At 46.4% G+C, this 19,469-nt stretch overlaps 1 pseudogene across 1 annotated transcript; it reads left to right on the top strand.

Moving 5' to 3' along the window:
• Positions 1–7,856: 7,856 nt before the first annotated feature.
• On the top strand, positions 7,857–9,088 carry LOC306800749 (pre-mRNA-splicing factor SLU7 pseudogene; annotated as a pseudogene). Its single transcript has one exon. The product of its transcript is annotated as a pre-mRNA-splicing factor SLU7 pseudogene (transcript).
• The last annotated feature ends 10,381 nt before the right edge of the window (positions 9,089–19,469 follow it).

The raw sequence follows: 19,469 nt of genomic DNA, 5'->3' as shown, positions 1-19,469 counted from the left end.
TACAGTATGTGACCAAAAGTATGTATTCTATCACCATCTATTGAAACCAGGTGGGGCACTGATCCTTATCTCCAGGGGAATCCTTATCTTCTGCTAATGGGCCATCTCTTAAAACCAGGTGGGGAAGTAATCTTTATCTTTTCCACAACCCATCCTCCCTCCAGGAAGATATCATCTGCTGCTGGGCCATTCAGTCCCACTGTGTGACTGATAAAATTACATCATCCCACTGGGAGATGCTCCAGCCAGGGGGAGGAGCCAAGCCTTTCCTACCTAGAGAAAATTTCAGATTTGAACCACCAAGGCAGCTTTTTCCCACTGGATTCCAGAGGAAAACCGGACTTTTCCACATCATCCCTGGATCTTAAGAGGAAAACTGCACCTTCTACAGGAGCACTGCTCCAGCTGAACCACATCTGCCACTGCAGGAGGATGCAGCCACCATTGAATGGGACTGCAGCCAACACCCTGACTGGGTGTCAGGTTGTATTCTGACTCTGTCAGTGTTTTGGGTTTGTTCTTTGTAATTCTGTACTTCTATTTTAATTTTCCTAGTAAATAACTGTTATTCCTAATTCTCATATTTTTGTCTGAGAGCCCCTTAATTTCAAAATTATAATAATTTGGAGGGAGGGAGTTTATATTCTCCATTTCAAAGAGAAGGTCCTGCCTTTCTTAGCAGACACCTGTCTTTCAAACCAAAACAGTTGGAATTCAGGAAGAGGTTTTTTCCCCTGAGGGTGGCAGTACACTGAACAGGCTCCTGCAGGCAGTTCTCACAGCACAAAGCCAAACAGTTCAAGAAGTGTTTGGACAATTCTCTCGGGTACCTGGTAATTCTTGGGCTGTCCTGTGCAGGGCCAGGAGTTGGACTGGATGATCCCTGTGTTTCCTTTCCATTCAGGACATTTTACGATTCTATGAAACTTCTCCCAGCAAATCCTCAGCAACTTACAACATAGAATCAGCCCTCCATTTCCATTTATAGCCTAATTCCCTTCACATTTTTAGAACTGAGATGTTACCACTGTGTCATGCAAGCCCAGATTGCAGCAGCTCTTCCAGGCAAAAGAAAGTTGATGTCAGAACAGTGAGAAAACTTTGGTTTCTCTGAAGGACACAATGAGTAAGGCAGGTACAGCACTCCATTTCCACCTACAGATGGGAAGATGGAACCAATTCCATGCACATGGTGAACTGTGCAAACAAGAAGTTCCTGTTCTGTATCAGCCTGCTGATGTGCCTCCTGCCAGAGGGCATCTGTAGGCTGAGCACTGCCAGTTTCCAGCCCGGGCACTTCCCCCATTCCACCAGCACTGCTTGTACAAACAGGGAGAAGGAACCACATCCCACCACCCCTCCTCTGTTCCTTCAGGCCCAGGGAAGCAGGAAATCTACACATTTATCACTCAGAAAGGCACTTTGGTGACAGTGGAAAATATTACACGCAGCCATAAAAATAGTCATGTCTCCTACCCAACAACAGCATTATTTCAATGTGATGGATGGCTTAAACCAAATAAAGTTACTTTCAGAGGCAAACCTCGACCTTCAGGGCTCTTTATTGGATATGTAAGGCTTCAACCACCAGGGCTCTCAAGCAGCTGTTTAAACATGGAGTCTTAATGAAGACAGCAATGCCCTTGATGTGTTTCAAGCACTCTTTGCTGGATCCATGCTCATGAAAGAACTGTGCTTCCCTTAATTTTGGAGGTGTTTATTGGCCCAGGTGCCAGACAGTGGAAGTGGTCACCATTTCTGTCACCTAGAGGGAGATGAGGGCATGTTTTGGGCAGGTTCAAATAGTACTGGTTTTTCATCAGTTTCAGCAGGGTTACTTCTACTTCAAATATTAAGGCCAGCATCACAGAGTTGTGCCTCCTCCCAAAAGCTTAGTTATTGTTGATGTATTATTCACATATTCAGCCAAGAGAAATTTACAGTGCAGAGTCTATTTTAGCCCTAGTCTTGGAAAGGGTCTGCTATAGCTGGCATTATTATATATGTGAAATTCCAGATGCACATCTGACCAAAGTACCAACGAGTATTTTCAATCCCCATGGAATGCCTACTAGTGATGTTCCAAAACACCTTCCTCAGTCTGCCTGTATAGCTCATTCTTCTTTCTGTTCATTCTTCCATCTCTAACTAGAAAACATGGAGACCATTATATTTACCCAGCCCCATTTGCCTTCTCAGCTGGGGAGAGGCTGAGTTGGAGATGCCAACCAGGCTGGTAGCAATGCCCATATTACAGGCTGGTTCTTTGGGCTGGGTCTGCAGATGCAGGAAATCTTGGCAGTGCTGGCTCCTGCAGCCCAGTGGCACAGCTGATCACCAGCCAACACTGCTTCAGACAAGCAGGAGCTCTCTCTTGGCTCCACTGGCCATCATTGGGATCTCCATGGCTCAAAGCAGTTGCTTAATCATGGACATCTGATGCCATCTGAGGCTGATGAGGATGTTCCTGCTCTGACTTTCAGCTCCTGCTGTAGGAGAGTGCCACCCTCCATGCAATAATTCCCCAAGCACCTCTGGGATACCCTAGGAAGCTCACTGCTTATTTATTTCAGACCTTGTTACTCTAGAAGAGCTGTTTTTGTCAAGGACCAGAGGTTTTTGCTCTATCCTCTCAAGACAGAGGGGCCACATTTACAACTGACATTGACACAAAGCGGTGTTTGCTTTGAAACCAAAAATCCTGCACCAAGACCCCCATTGCTTATAAGAGTTATTAGTCAAGCTAATTTTAAAATTGTGAATTAAGTAATCTATCATAAAAAATCAAGTCTAGTGGTCAGAGAGTTGAAAGAAGCAGAATATTCAAAGTCAGATATCAAAACATGCAAAGGAAATAAATTTTAAAGGTATTGACAAGACTATTTCCCCCGAGACTGTTTCTCCCAGACTACCAAGCCTCTGAGACATTCAGAAACAGAATAGACTGCAATTTATTTACCTGATCTATGCAGGCTAACGTAACTGGGGTTTTAAGTAATAATTTATTGATAGCCACCTATTTGTGAGCACTATATAATCCCCTGAGATTGTGGCATATTTCTTCAGACACAAGGGGTCAGACAGTTAAGACAATCAGAGAGCAGAGAGGATGCAAACACAATGATTTTTTTCACGTGATTTTTGCAAAGCAATATAGAAAACACCAAAATAAGAAGATCATCGCTTTTGTGAAACCATACAGTCACTGTTCCTGGGTTTAGGACTGACCTCTGCAAATAATTTTTTATTTGCTGTAGCTCAGTTTCTCCAGGGCAAAATGACCACTCTGCTGCCACAAACAAGAAGTGCTGAGTGAATTGAGCTGCTGATGTGTTGCCTCTGATTCTGTTTACAGCTGGTGAGGGTTGTTGGCACGGCAGACTTGTGTGGGGGTCAGGCAGGCATTCTGTTCTCCACAGAGTGCTGGAATGCTGGTGTGCAGAGGTGGCTGCGTGGGTTGGCAATTATGGTGCTGTTGACTCTGATCTGTCCATGATGGCATCATTTGTACACAGCTCTGAAGAGAACCCTTGTCAGGCTCGTTACCATCTGGTCAGAGTTATTGCCTGAGCAGAGCCAACCTGGGAAAACAGACAGACTGCAGGAGGAGATGTTGGGGAGCAGTGCCACAAGGGGAGGAGGAGGGGCAGCTCTGATCTCTGCTCTGTGTGACCAGAGACAGGACCCAGGGAATGGCTGGAGCTGGGTCAGGGAGGTTTAGGGTGGATTTTAGGAAAAGGTTCTTTCCCAGAGGGTGTTGGACACTGAACAGGCTCCCCAGGGAATGGTCACAGCCCCAAGGCTGCCAGAGCTCCAGGACGGTTTGGACAACACTCTCAGGGATGCACAGGGTGGGATTGTTGGGGTGTCTCTGCAGGGCCAGGAGCTGGGTTGGATGATGTGAGTCCCTTCCAACTCAGGATATCCTGTGTTTCTGTGGCTATGCCAACTGCAGGGAACACTAATCAGAGTAAGATGATTTTATGACAATGAAACACAAAGGGGTGGGTTACAAAGTGCAGGACAAGGAGGCTGATCCTATATCCTGAAAAGCTAATGATGATATGCAAGGAGATAGCTAGACATCACACTGCCTGGTCAAGGTGAAGACAGGTAGGAAGATGGGCACCTTCTTACTTGAAACTAAAACTCAGGCAAAACTGATCTCTGCATAGGTCTGATTACAAACACGAATCTCAGGTTGGGTTCATCACAGTTCCAGGATAGGAGCTAAGTACTGAGTGAAATGAATGCTCAGATTTCTAGCAGATTGTCTTGGTTTGAAAGACAGGTGTCAGCTAAGGAAGGCAAGAGACTCTATTGAAATGGAAAAATGTAAACCCCCTCCCTCCAGATCATTATAGTTTTGAAATCAAAGAGCTCTCAGGCAAAGATATGGGAATAGGAATAACAGTTCTTTACTAGGAAAAATTTAAAAATAAAAATACAGTAATACAAAACAGCAAAACACTGAGAGTCAGAATACAACCTGACACCCTGTCAGTCAGGGTGTTGGTAGCAGTCCCGTTAAATGGTGGCTGCATCCTCCTGCAGTGGCAGATGTGGTTCAGTTGAAGCAATGCTCCTGTAGAAGGTGCAGTTTTTCTCTAAAGCTCCATGGATTATGTAGAAGGGTCTAGTTTTCATCTGGAATCCAGTAGAAAAGGGCTGCCCTAATGTTCCAAATCTGAAATTTTCTCTAGGTAGGAAATGTTCGGCTCCTCTCCTTGGCTGGGGCATCTCCCCAGTGGGATGATGTAATTTAATCAGTCATACAGTGGGACTGAACGGCCCATTAACAGAAGATATCTCTCTGGAGGAAAGATGGGTTGTGGAAAAGATGACTAGTTTTAAATTGCCCATTAGCAGAGACTGTCTCCCACAGAGATAAGGATCACTGCCCCACCTGGTTTCAACAGATGGTGTTGAATACATACTTTTGGTCACATCCTGCATTGCAACCCAAGACACAGGTCAAAGCCATATTTTGACTCAAGCTCAGCTCTCAGGCTGGGGATCTACAGTTACAGAAAGGAAGGTGATGAACCTAAGTAGTTTTAACTAGAAACCACTCCAAAGTAAGATCCAGAAAAGTGCTTTCTTTAAAAAAAAAAATTAAAAAAAAAATCTAATAATGGAGTCCTGCACAATTTTTCTCTGCCTCTCCTCAGATCTTGGATTCTTGTTCAAGCTGGAAACTGGAGGGGAATTCTGATTTGGTTTGTTCTTTGGGCATTGTATGTTGGCATTGTTTTGGCTTGTGTCTGGTTTCTAAATTGGGAAACTACATCAACATTTGTATTTTTACTCATTTTAACCTGTTCTCAGGCTCATCTTCAAAACAAGGACTTGGGACTCCTACATGTATTTGAAACTTTTTTTTCCTTCACCACAGTTGATTTTACTTTTTATTTTCTCTGATTGAAAGTAGAAAAACAGAACAGGTGCCATTTTATCAAACTCTTCTGAATCACATGTATTTAGGCAGAGGAGGACCCAGAAAGGACCACATAGGTCTGGTTCTATCAGGATTAAACCTTGAGGAGGGCAAACATAGAAGGAAGAATGCCAGAGATGTTCATGCTGTGTCTTACCCTGTTTATAGGTGTGTGTCAGGTCTGATGTTGATATCTGTGTCTCTTGGAACTGAAATAATAAATTGAATCAAGAGTGTCCCCCTAGACAGATCAGCATCACTCCCAACTTTTCCCTGTGTCCTGCTGCATGCCATGGTATTATCAGCAGAACAAGATATTTATCTGTGTCCAGGTACTGCTACTCCCTTTTCCTCTGCACCTGAGGTAAATCTCTACAGCCAACCTCACCAGGACTTCAAGGACTTTAAAACAACCCTACAGACTCTGTAGGACTGCACTTGGCATGAACAATACAGGATGTTTCTGCTCTGGACCTCCACCAACAAGCCAGTGCTCAGGCTGCTCTTGCTATACTTCTCATATTGTGTAGTTTAAAAACATTTCCTCATCTCCCAGAGCTCCTAGGCACCATCCTGCTCCCTTCCTGTCTGCTTGGTGTGTGCCAGCACTTTGTGCTCCATGACTGCAAGCCTATTTCTGTGCACACCAGACCAAGAAGGCTCTCTAGTGCCACAGCTGAATGAACAGAGCCTCCCATCTGCCCCACTCTCACCCACTCTGCAGATTTGGGCTGGTGCTCCCCACCAGCAGAAGGCAAATATGGCACAGGAGAACACCTGAATCATGGAATCATTCAGGTTGGAAAAGATCTGAGATCATCAAGTCCAACCTGTGACCAAACACCAGACCATGGCACCCAGTGCTGTGTCCAGACTTTCCTTGAACACTTCTGGGGATGGGGACTCCACCACCAACCTGAACAGACACTTTCAATATTTAATCACACTTTCAGTAAAGAAATTCTTCCTGATGTCCAAACTGAACCTCCTGGTGCAGCTTGAGGCTATTACCTCTCATCCTGTCTCTTGTTCCATGGCAGCAGCTGGCTGCATCCTCCTGTCAGGGAGTTGTGCAGAGCCAGCAGGTTCCCCTGAGCCTCCTTTTCTCCAGGTTGAGCCCCTTTCCCAGCTCCCTCAGCTGCTCCTCATAGGATTTTTGCTAAAAACCCTTCCCCAGCTCTGTTTCCTTCTCTGGACATGCTCCAACCCCTCAAGGTCCATCTTGCAGTGAGGTTCCCAGAACTGGACACAGGATTTGAGGTGTGGCCTCAACAATGCCCAGTACAGGGGGACAATCTGCTCTGATCCTGCTGGCCACACCGGTTGCTGATCCCACCTGGGTGCCATTGACCTTCTTGCCCACATGTTGGTTCACATTCAGCCACTGTCACCAGCACCCCAGGCCCTTTCTCTTTCCAGCCCTTCTGCCCGAGACTGGAACACTGCAGAAAGCTGTTGCGGCCAAAGTGTAGGACCCAGCACTTAGCCTGGTTGAACCTCAAGTCTCCCCTAATGACCACAGCAGTCTAATTGTGTCCTGTCTTTGAGGCCTTTGCCTCCTGGATTCAGTTGATAAGAAAGATCCCTTGCTAAGGCAACATTTCTGGCCATACAGGAAACTGTCTGAGTGTCCATCATCTGTGAGGACAGCCAGCACTGCTCTGGAGAGCAGCCTGCAAAAGGCTGTGTGCTCTGGGAACAGAGTCCAGCCACTGAGACCATCCCCAGTCAGTCAGTCTTGTGGTATCCTCAGCCAGCACCCCTTCACCATGCAAGCTGGAGGCTTTTCTTTCCTGCTCCCAAATCCAGGGCTGTCTTAGGTTACAGTGTAAGATGTGACCAAAAGTATGTATTCTATCACCATCTTCAAAAACTACTAAAGAAGGTGGGTCAGTGTTCCTTATCTCCTTCCTGACTCATACCTGATAACTGTCTCCATGGGATATCTTCTGTTAATGGGCCATCAAGCCTCATTGCATGACTGATAAAATGACATCATCCCATTGTGAGATGCCCTGCCTAGGGGGCGGAGCCAAGCATTTCTACCTGGATATAATCTGAGCCTTATCCACTGCATTCCCAGAGGACAAGAGCTCCATAACCACCACTGGACCTTCAGAGGAAGACCAGACCCTTCTACAGGATCACCACTTCCACAGAACCACATCCATCACTTCAAGAGGACTGCAGGTACCATTTAATTGGACTACTATCATCACCCTGATCAACAGGGTGTCAGTTCTGATTTGGGATCTCCCACAGGTTTGTTTTCAAACTAGCACATAATTTTGGCACCCAGTGTGGGGTTGTACTGCAGCCCAGCAGGGAAAAAGCCAAAATGAGCCAAGGTATGCTAGTGAACACCCTTCCTGAAGAAAGGGCAAATGATGTGAGCCTGGAGGAGCCAAAGGATGATGAGGGAAAACTGGAGGAAAAAGAAAGATCTGGAAGAACAGAGAAAAGTAGGAAATTCACCGGCTGAATTAGATGAAGAAGGAAAAGATATCAATCCTCATATTCCTCAGTACATCTCCTCAGTACCCTGGTACATAGATCCTTCTAAAAGACCCACGCTAAAGCATCAGAGAGCTCAGGCAGTGAATCAGAAATAATATAGCTCCTCTGGAGATTGGTGCAAACGAGGGGTGCAGGAGCACAGCGTGGCCACGAGGGACCACAAAGGAGCCTGTGAGAACTGCGGGGCACGCACACACAAAAGGAAAGACTGCATGGAGAGACCCAGGAAAGCTGGACCAAAATACACAGTCATGAATATTGCCCCAGATGAACACATGCAGCCTCAGCTGAGGTTTGATTATGATGGGAAGCGAGACCGGTGGAATGGCTCTAACCCAGAGGTGCACATGAAAATTGTCGAGGAATATTCCAAGGTTGATTTGGCCAAACGTTCACTGAAAGCTCAGAAGCTTCAGGAGGAGTTGGCATCAGGGAAGCTGGAGCAAGTTAGCTCCCCAAGACACCAGTGGGGAGAAGAGGAATCAAATCCACAGACAGAAAGAGATCATAACAGTGAAGATGAAGACAAATATGCAGATGAAATTGGTAAGCCTGGGCAGAACTTTGACTCTAAAAGATGCATCACAGTCCAAAATTTACGTATTCGGGAAGATATTGCAAAATACTTCAGGAATCTAGATCCAAACTCTGCTTATTATGATCCCAAAACAAGAACAATGAGGGAGAACCCTTATGCCAACATAGGCAAGGATCTAGATGAAGTTAGTTGTGCAGGTGACAACTTCATTAGTTACACAGGGGATATCATTTCAATGGCTCAGGCTCAGTTGTTTGCCTGGGAGGCTTATGACAAAGGCTCTGAAGTTCATCTTCAAGCAGACCCTACAAAATTAGAGCTCCTTTATAAATTGTTCAAAGTGAAAAAAGCAAATTTCAAGGCACAGCAGAAAGAAAGCATCCTAGAGAAGTATGGAAGACAAGAACATTTAGATGCCCCCCCCAGCTGAACTGCTGTTAGTTCAAACAAAAGATTATGTGGAGACAATGGCACCCCCTGAGAGAATCGAGTTGGACAGTGGGACTCATTTCAAGAGCCTCTGGGCCAGAGAGCATGGCATTGAATGGATATACCATCCTCTTTATCATGCTCCAGCTGACAGGAAAGTTGAATGATGCAAGAGACTAATTAAGATGACCTTAAAGGCCCTTGGCAGGGGGACCTTCATAAATTGGGAAGTGAATTTAACAAAGGCCACCTAATGGGCAACACCCAAAGGTCCATCAATCTAGCTGGTCCTGCCCAGTCCAGGGGTATATCTTCTGTTAATGGGCCGTTGAGTTCCACTGCTGACTGATAAAATTACATCATCCCATGGTGAGGTGCTTAATCCAGGGGGAGGAGCCATTAATTCCTACCTGGATATAATCTGAGGTTTGGAGCACCATGAGCAGCCTTGTCCATTGCATTCCCAGAGGACAAGAGCTCCATAAACACCACTGGACCTTCAGAGGAAGACCAGACCATTCTATAGGATCATCACTTCAACAGAACCACATCCATCACTTCGGGAGGACTGCAGGTACCATTTAATTGGACTGCTACCACCACCCTGACCAACAGGGTGTCAGTTCTGATTTGGGATCTCCCACAGGTTTGTTTTCAAACTAGCACAAGGGCTGGCTATAATTTGTGCAGTGCTGCTCCAATTTCTTCCCCTAATTCCTGTTTTCCCCAGGGGTTTCTCCCTGTAAATAGGCTTCCTTCAGCAATGATAGCACAAGGTGTAAATTTCCCACCTTCTTTACAAGCCCCTCCTGCCTTTCCCTATTTTTTTATGCTGTTCTGGTCTTTCTGTACTTACCTAGGTAATACCTTTTCAGAACCCATCCCCCTTTAACTCTAAATTCCTTCCTCTTTTGTTGTGCCTCCCCTTTTGCACTTAATTTTTGTCTTTTTAATTAATCTCCTTGCAATACTGAGATGCTAATAAAATCAGAGAGAGAAAGGATTTTTTTGGGGGGGAGCCAGAGCTTGCTTAAAAGCTAATAACCTTGCTAAAGCAGATTTAAGAGATGCTAGGTGCAGCTTGCTTTGTGTGCAAACCTTGACTCAGCACATATGCAAAGAGGCTCCAAAAATAGACAGCACTTTCCCAATTCACATGTGATGCATGTGCCATAATTCTGCACTGTGCTTTCCAAAAATAGCACTCACACACCATTGGCTGGTCTAAATCCATGGACATTTAGCTTTTTCAACCCAGGCATCAAAGCACGCGGCTGCACCGCTTTTTCATAGAGGGATTTTTCTCCTGGGTGCCTCCCCCTCTATTCACAAAAATAAAGAGAATTATCCCCTCCCTGTGCAATTGCTTAAGATCCCCGTGGCAACTGCAGAAATCCCTCGTGAGGAGAAGTGACATTAGGTGTTGGCTTAGAGGTGTTTTTAGCTTCTTGCGTGTTTAGCAGCTGGGAGCAGAGAGGTAACCCATCACCTTGAAAACAGCCAATTTCCCCTGGAACAGCAGAAAGGGCTCTGCAGAGCAGCAACCCAGAAACCACAGCCTGACAAGCAGGGCTTGTTTGCACATGGATTTGAGCAAGGAGCTCGGTTAGAGACTGAATGAAGGGCTTCTCTCCTGTATTTCAGGGATAGGGACTGAATGAAGAACTTCTCTCCTGTATTTCAGGGGTAGAGACTGAATGAAAGGCTTCTTTCCTGTATTTCAGGGATAGAGACTGAATGAAAGGCTTCTTTCCTGTATTTCAGGGATAGAGACTGAATGAAAGGCTTCTCTCCTGTATTTCAGGGATAGGGACTGAATGAAGGGCTTCTGTCCTGTATTTCAGGGGTAGACACTGAATGAAAGACTTCTGTCCTGTATTACAGGGATAGGTGTGGTTCAGGCACAGGAACAGGACACAGCAAGAGTCTACACCCCATGATGGGACACTGCAAATTCCTCTGAGGACTTATTTGCTAAAGCAAATATGGTGCAGCCATAGAGCAAAAGAACATAATGGGAGAGGAGAGGAGAGGAGAGGAGAGGAGAGGAGAGGAGAGGAGAGGAGAGGAGGAGAGGAGAGGAGAGGAGAGGGAGAGGAGAGGAGAGGAGAGGAGAGGAGAGGAGAGGAGAGGAGAGGAGAGGAGAGGAGAGGAGAGGAGAGGACGAGGAGAGGAGAGGAGAGGAGAGGAGAGGAGAGGAGAGGAGAGGAGCGGAGAGGAGAGGAGGAGAGGAGAGGAGAGGAGAGGAGAGGAGAGGAGAGGAGAGGACGAGGAGGGGAGAGGAGAGGAGAGGAGAGGAGAGGAGAGGAGAGGAGAGGAGAGGAGAGGAGAGGAGAGGAGAGGAGAGGAGAGGAGAGGAGAGGAGAGGATACATGACTCTTATAATTTAGCAGATGAGGTCTTCAAGTGCCTGCAGGGGTAAGAACAGATCTGAAGCCAAGGACAGCATACCTTCTTGGGACTGTGTTGTGCAGGGCTAAAGGCTGGCCTTGGTGATCCTTGTGGGTCTCATCCAGCTCAGGAGGTTCTACTATTCTGTGATCTGTCAGGCTGATAACACAGATATGTTCTCCAAGCCTGAGGAAAGGAATTTAACCTGCAGAAAATCCAGAGTTTGAGAGACAGCCTGGGCCAAACTCATTTGGCATCATACTGCAAGGTTCCAAGTATTTGCTGACAACATACCACAACTCCTTTCCCTTATCTAAACAGGCTGCTACTACTACTACCTTGCTTATCAAGTCCTGCTCTATACTTATTGAACTCCAGCAGCTTTGCTCTTAAAATACACCAGCACACAAATATGCTGGCATGACTCAGAGGTGGTAACATCAGTGGGGATTTTTTTTTTGTATAGCAGGAATGTTTAAAGATAAAAATTAATGCAGCTACTCTAGGGGCAGAGAGAGAAGTCAGGGAACTGGCAGCTCAAATTCCATTACCTGTGGGTATCTTTGCAAGCAGTCACAGCCTCTGACCAAGGGCCTTTCACACCTGCTTCAGCTCATGGTAGAGATGCTTAACCCTTACAAACAGGCACTGAAAGGGAAATTTCTTGAGGGTTTGCAGCTTTCCTCCTGTTCAGCCATCTTCACTGCAACATCAGCATCTAACACCACATTATTCCCAAGGAAAATAGAGGGAATATTTGCCAGAAATAACCTGGAAGTGCTGCTGGGTGAGAGCTGACCCTGCCCTAGTTGTGTGTGCTGGGACCCAGAACCCCTCTGTGCTGGGCTGAGCCCCCAGTGTGGGCAGCAGGAGAGGGAGGGGGGGGTCAGCTGAGACCTCCTGCCCTGCAGAGCTCCTCCAGTCCTGGGATCCCAGCACAGGAAGGACAGGGAGCTGCTGGAGCCAGAGCAGGAACACCAAGGGATCAGAGGGATGGAGCAGCTCTGCTGGGAGGAAAGGCTGAGGGAATTAGGATTGTTCAGCCTGGAGATGAAAAACTTTGGGGTGACCTCATTGTGGCCTGAGGGAGCCACAGGAAAAGATGGAGAGAGACTCTTGGCAAGGGCCTGGAGTGACAGGACAAGGGGCAATGGCTTCACACTGACAGAGAGCAGGGTTAGATTGGATAGTGGGAAGGAATTGTTCCCTGTGAGGATGCTGAGGCCCTGGCACAGGTTTCCCAGAGAAGCTGTGGCTGCCCCATCCCTGGCAGTGTTCCAGGCCAGGCTGGATGGGGCTCTGGTCTAATGGAAGGTGTCCCTGCCCAAGGCAAGGGACTCAGAAATGGATGATCTGTTAGGTCCCTTCCAGCCCAGCCATTCTATGATTTTATGATTCCCATTCCTCCTGTCCCAGCCTTCAAATCCTATCAGATTTTCATTTTCCTACAAGACACTCCTTTGGGACAGCAGTGCCCCAAACTGCTGATACCCAGTTTGCAGTGGAAGTGCAGCAGTGTCCTGGGGCTACTGACTGGGCTGGGATCACAAAGGGTGTCTGAAAAGATGTCCCTGAGATGGAGGCTCTGCTCCATTCCCCTGTGACCTGATGTCCTGGTTTGAAGGACAGGTGTCTGCCAATAAAAGCAGAAGCTTTTCTTTGAAATGGAGAATGTAAACCCCCTTCCTCTAAATTTTAATTTTGAGATTAAGGGGCTCTCAGGCAAAAATATGGGAATTAGGAATAACAGTTCTTTACTAGGAAAATTAAAATAGAAATACAGTATTACAAAGAACAATCCCAAAACACTGAGAGTCAGAATACAACCTGACACCCTGTCAGTCAGTCAGGGTGTTGGTAGCAGTCCCGTTAAATGGTGGCTGCATCCTCCTGCAGTGGCAGATGTGGTTCAGCTGGAGCAGTGCTCCTGTAGAAGGTGCAGCTTTCCTCTGAAGGTCCAGGGATTATGTGGAAAGGTCTGGTTTTCCTCTAGAATCCAGTGGAAAGAAGGTACCTTGATGTCCAAAAATTTCAGTTTTTTTAATATAGGTAGGAAAGGCTTGGCTCCTCCCCTGGGTGGAGCATCTCTCAGTGGGATGATGTAATTTTATCAATCACACAGTGGGACTTAATGGCCCATAAACAGCAGCAGATGATATCTTACTGGAGGGAGGATGGGTTATGGAAAAGATAAAGATGATTGCCCCAGCTGGTTTAAAGATGGCCCATTAGCAGATAATACGTGCCACAGAGATAACGGTCACTGACCCACCCAGCTTCAACAGATGGTGACAGAATACACATTGCTGGCCACACCCTGTATTGTAACCCAAGATACCTGAATGGGTTCAGCTCCTGCTAGAGCAGCCCTGCTGCTCAGTGGTGCAGACAGAGTCCACAGCCCCTCTGAGCTGGCACAGACTGTGGGCTAGACAGTGCAGATGAGTTGGTGTGTACAGACAAGCTGGCTGCTCTGCTCCTGGATCACCACAGGGCTCCTGAGTATCACTGTGCAGATGTGGGTGGGGACATGAGTGTGCTCCCAGCTGCCATTCCCTCTGAGGAGAGGCAGCCTCATTCATCTGGAGCTCTGAATAAATTCCCTGCTAACCTCCCAGCCATCTGCCATGGCAGTTGTACCTTCAGAGGCAGCCAAGCAGCTCAGCTGCCAGCAGCATGAAGCAGAACTGGTGCCTTCTCAGAGCCTGGGGGCTGCTGCCAGCAGAACTTCAAGTCAGGCAGTTTTCCTGGGGGCTTCCAAATGTTGTTCTTTGTCCAATGCCATGAAACGTAAGAAGAGTGTGAGGCACCTATGATGAAATGCAAACCTAGGCAAAACCCCCCTGATTTGGTTACAAATGCGAGCCCCAGGTTAGGTTCACAAGAGTTCAAAGGTCTCTGGTGAACCTGAGATGGGCCTTTTGAGAATCAGAACTGATTGCTAGGAAATTTAGAGCAACCCTTTGAGATCAAGATATGAGTGAGGAGGCAACAGACAAAGGGACAGGGTCGTGCAAGAGGCAGTGACTCTGTTTGGAGGCTGAGTTCCAGTCAGCAGCCCCAGGTCACTGCTGCACTTCCACTGCAAACTGGGTATCAGCATTTGGGGCACTGCTGTCCCAAAGGAGTGGCTTGTAGGAGGAGTCTGAAAATCTGATGGGAGGGACAGCTTCCACTATCCCAGGTTGCTCAGAGCCCCATCCAACCTGGCCTTGGAGTCCTTGCTGCAGGATGGTAGCTGTTCACAAGGATTCAGCTGGTCAAACTCATAGAAGAAAAATCCCTTTAAGGTTTATTTGAGAAATTCCATCAACTTGTGAAGTTTCTGGACATTTCCTGGATTGAGGGAATGGACTCAGAGCAAGAAGAGCAAAAAGAGTCATTGCTGTGCACTGCAACCCAGCACTCAGGGTTCAAAGATGCAGAAGTATTTGCCATCTCAAGTTTTAGTGAAACAAGGGAGTTAAAGTTTCTATGCTTTTGTGATTCTGCAGAAGGGTGGCTCACCACCTCCCACGGAGACTTTTGCTCAGTCTTCCCATGACATTCACACAAGTGGCTGATGGAGGAGGTGCTCCACATGTGTCCATGGTCTGTAAAATCAATGTTCAAAGGCACAGCTGAGCTAATACAGCCCAAAGAACAAATCAATTCCTGAAGAGCAGGAATTGAGACTTAAGCACCCATGAAAAGATGAAATTCAGACATCACCCCTCTCATTTTTGAGGGGATCAGAGCATGCCATGGGCACAAACACTACATTGAACTGATGTGTGATCATTCCCTGTGAGGGTGGTGAGGCCCTGGCACAGGTTTCCCAGAGCAGCTGTGGCTGCCCCATCCCTGGCAGTGTTCCAGGCCAGGCTGGATGTGGCTCTGAGCAACCTGGGATAGTGGAAGGTGTCCCTGCCCATGGCAGGGGGTTGGAGCCACATCATCCTCAATGTCCCTTCCAAGCCAGGCCATTCTGTGATTTCTATGGAGCCACCAGAGTTCAGGGATAAATCTTGCTTCCCTTGCAGACAAATGTTCAATGTTCCCCCACATCAACTCCTTTGACTGACATGAGTGGAGCAGTGCCAGCTTACACCAGCAGTACATCTGCTCCCACATCTTTACATAACTGTTCCTGAATTTTCTCCTTTTTTTTTCCCTCCCCACAGGTAAAAAGCAGCTGTTATTATGCTACACTCATTCGAGAAATTCCACCAAAATTGATGATACCATGATGATTATTGCCAATATTTGCTGCTGTTCACATTTTAAGCCCTTTAAACTCTTCCCCATGTTTCTTCCAGAGCTGGTCTGTTAAATTCATTCCCAATATAAAAGGCAAGGGGGAAAAAAAAAGCTTTGTAGAAACATTAAACATGCTGCAAGACTTGGGCCAAACCTGATTTACAGTCACTCTAGATGATCTAATAATGCCCAGATCAGGTTCATGCAGCAGTGAGCAATTTGACGGTCAGACCAACAGTGTTCAGAAAAGGGGAAAGCCACAAGGCAAGCAAAGTGATGCTCTGTGGAAATTAAACACTTCACAATGGGGCTCTGCTTGAAAAACTGTTTTTCACCCTCAACATTAATGTTTATCTGTTCTAAAGCATCACCTAACAGTAAATACCAGGCACGTTTACTATAGGCACAGTGTTGACATCACCCTAGAGAAAATAACAATGGTTTGGCAGCCTGCAAAGTCTTTTTAAAAATAGACTGTGAAGCCCCTGAGAAAACGACAGGCTCTAAAAATAGGACTAGAGCTGAGGAAGGCCAACAGATAAAAAAAAAAAAAAAAAAAGAGAAAAAAAGCTTTCCTAATGCTAAAGCTCAGGGTCAGCTGCAAAGTGTGGGTTCCTTCAAGGACACACAGTGAATGCATTGCAGTGCTCTGCAATGAATGAAAGCTCCCTCTCTGAGATTTTCCCGTGTTGCACTGGTCTCTCAATGAGGGGGGAAGAAGGAAAAGCAGATTCAAATTCAAGTAGGTATAGTCTAGGGTTTCCCCTCCTTCCTACCCCTGACCAGCCCTTGATAAAAATATCTCCCAGAAGTAGTGTGGACCTACCTTTGCTTCTCCCTTCACACACCCCTCCCTCTGTTTTCCAGTGCCAGTGTTCCTTTTCACAGAAAAACAGATTTTGTGAGCACATCTTTGCTGCACTGGCATGGAGACAGACCTCAGGAGGCTATGAAAATCATTGTAATAACCCAAATAATTGCAACCAAGTGTCCCAGATTCCCAGTATCTTGGTTATTCTTGATGCAGCAGCTGGACATCCAATTTTCAATTTTCATGCCCAAGTATCAGGATAAGGCATGAGGCTTCTGCAGTTTAGATCCTGCTTTTGGCCCACAACACTGGTAAATTTTAGCATCATTCTCTCATAGTTACGAAATAAAAGCAGAGCCCTCCAGTGGCCAAAAGCACACCAGTAACCTTGCTGGAGGCTAACCAGAGATGGACTCCAAGTTAGCTGCCCTACTTTAACTTGGCACCAGGCCACAAGCAGTTTGGGAAGAGCTGGACAGCTGGGATGCACTGGGACAGACATGTGAGGAGTGTGGGATCCCATGGGTTAAAATCCTGGCATCAGGAAGTGCCAGCCCACTGTACCAGCCAGGAATATCATCCTGGTGTCTGGAAGCTCTGTGGAATGGAGCATCCTTCACTGCCAGCATCTAGGAGTGGGCAGGGAAATGGGGCTGGAACCTGTCAAAATCTCAGGTTGGTCCCTTCCTCCCCTGCCACTCTCTAAGGGAAATCAGATTATTCCCAGCAAGTGACCATGGCCATTTTAACTGGCTCCCTGTTTCCATTCCTTCTCCACAAGCCCTTGTTGGATATTGTCTCATGGACATTCAAAATCAAGCTGAATGCAGAGATGCCATTAACAAAAACCAAAAAACAACAAAACAAAAGACAAACCCAGGGCATAAGAATTATGACCTGAATTGTTCCACAGAAGTCCCAATATACTTAAAATGGAGGAAACAGTGGAAAATAATGGCAAAACCTCTAGAAATGCAGTTTTGCAGAGTTATGATCCCAGTATGCCTCTCTACGGATGAAAACCCAAGAGCCGGGAGAAGGTTAGTAAGAAAACTCACTTCTCCATTCCCATGTCTTTTCTTCTTTCCCACCAGAGATATCTCAATCTTCAAACATCAGTGAGCAAAAAGTAAGGACTTTTTTCCCACAAAAGTCCTATCTACAAATGTCATTAAAATTTTAACTTCTATTCTGGGAGGGCTACCACAAAAAGAAAAAGAATATATTTTTCACTCTGCCACAATTCATCAGCAGAATGAAAGGGGTGTCTGCAGTTGGAAGAACTCAAGGAAGCATCTGGCACAGTTCATAAGACAAAGGGAGAAGATCAAACAGATGAGAAAGAAGAAGGAATGGTGGAAGAAATTCTGAAAGATTACAAAGGTACAGCTGGAGAAACTTCCAATTGGTGAAAAAGCACACCAATGGCCTAGAAAAAAAAGTGTTCAGGTGTGCTATATACTGTTTTGACATAAAGATGATAGGGAAAAGAAATGACCACAATTTACAAAGTGAGCAATTAAAGTGTCTTTAGATACCTTAAAACAAACTGTCTCCATGCAAACTGGAGATACTCTGGTTTAATAGGACAGAATTTACTGCAATCTGAGACAATAAATCAGTGTTTTAAAAAGAACAGCTTGCTCACCATGCATGGAGGAAATCAACCCAGCTTAATGACTTGCAGAACAGGAGCTCTAGAGACTCCTGGCTGCATTATTCAACACCGATATAGAGCCCTCAGAAGAGCAGAAACAGCTCCTCATGCCAGCAGCATACAGATGATGTCCAGGTGGGCAGGTACCAGGATAGTCAGGAAATCCTGGTCACTAGGATGAAGGAAAAAGAGTGTCTGACCTTGGTTAGCCAGGAAGGTCACAATAATTCATAATCACAGTATCATGGAATGGTTTGGGTTGGAAGGGACCTTACAGATCATCTCATTCCATCCCCCTGCCATGGGCAGGGACACCTTCCACTATCCCAGGTTGCTCAGAGCCCCATCCAGCCTGGCCTGGAACACTGCCAGGGATAGGGTAGCCACAGCTGCTCTGGGAAACCTGTGCCAGGGCCTCACCACCCTCACAGGGAACAATTCCTTCCCAATATCCAATCTAACCCTGTTCTCTGTCAGTGTGAAGCCATTGCCCCTTGTCCTGTCACTCCAGGCCCTTGCCAAGAGTCTCTTTCCATCTTTCCTGTGGCTCCCTTCAGGCACTGCAAGGACACGGTGAGGTCACCCCAAAGTTTTTCATCTCCAGGCTGAACAATCCTAATTCCCTCAGCCTTTCCTCCCAGCATAGCTGCTCCATCCCTCTGATCCCTTCGGTGTCTCTGCTCTGCCCTGGCTCAGCAGCTCCATCCCAGAGCACAGCCTTTTGGCCTGGGATCCTTTTGTTGCATTCCTGACCACCCCTTGTGAAAAAGTTATCTCCAGTCCCTGGAGGGAATTGTTTGGAGACATTTTTTTTTTGCTGGCATGTATCCCATTCTCACTACTGCAGTCTTTAAAGGGAAGACACAGACTGGAAAGGCTGGTCTAGAAAAAATCTTGGACATTAGTCCTGTGTATGTTGGATGGGAATGCTGGAAAGTGACTTTACTAAGACAGAGCTTTGCCATGGGTCTTAAGAGGAGTACAAATTCTTTGATTAGCAGCAAAGAATTCTGTGTTGCTTTAATTGCCAGATTAAACACCTTTGTCAGATTAACCATCCCCAAAATATGCAAATCAGACTGTAACAGGATAACCATCCCCATCACAGTCCTCCAGAACTGAGACCCTGCCGAGCAGGGAATGTTACTAGAGGTCAGAGAGGGAGTTTTTTCCCTGCACCCACCCCAAAAGCAGTATTTGTGGTGATACTGTCAGACTCTGCAGCAACACTGCTGGTGTGTTTGATGCAGTCAAGGCACTTTGTGATGCAGAGAAAGCTGCAGCTTTTACATGCAGGCAGCTCATCAGCTCTTGCTGTCACTCACTGCTTCAATTTTTGTACATGTGATTCTATTCACTGAACTCCCACTGAAACCTAAAAGAAAGATTTGAGATGTGCCTAAATATCTACTCCTTTATTCCTCTCAAAGACATTTCCTTCTCCTAGCAA

Source organism: Erithacus rubecula, assembly GCF_903797595.1.
Source record: "Erithacus rubecula genome assembly, chromosome: 4".
Taxonomy (NCBI): domain Eukaryota; kingdom Metazoa; phylum Chordata; class Aves; order Passeriformes; family Muscicapidae; genus Erithacus; species Erithacus rubecula.
This window is presented reverse-complemented; position numbering and strand designations above follow the sequence as displayed.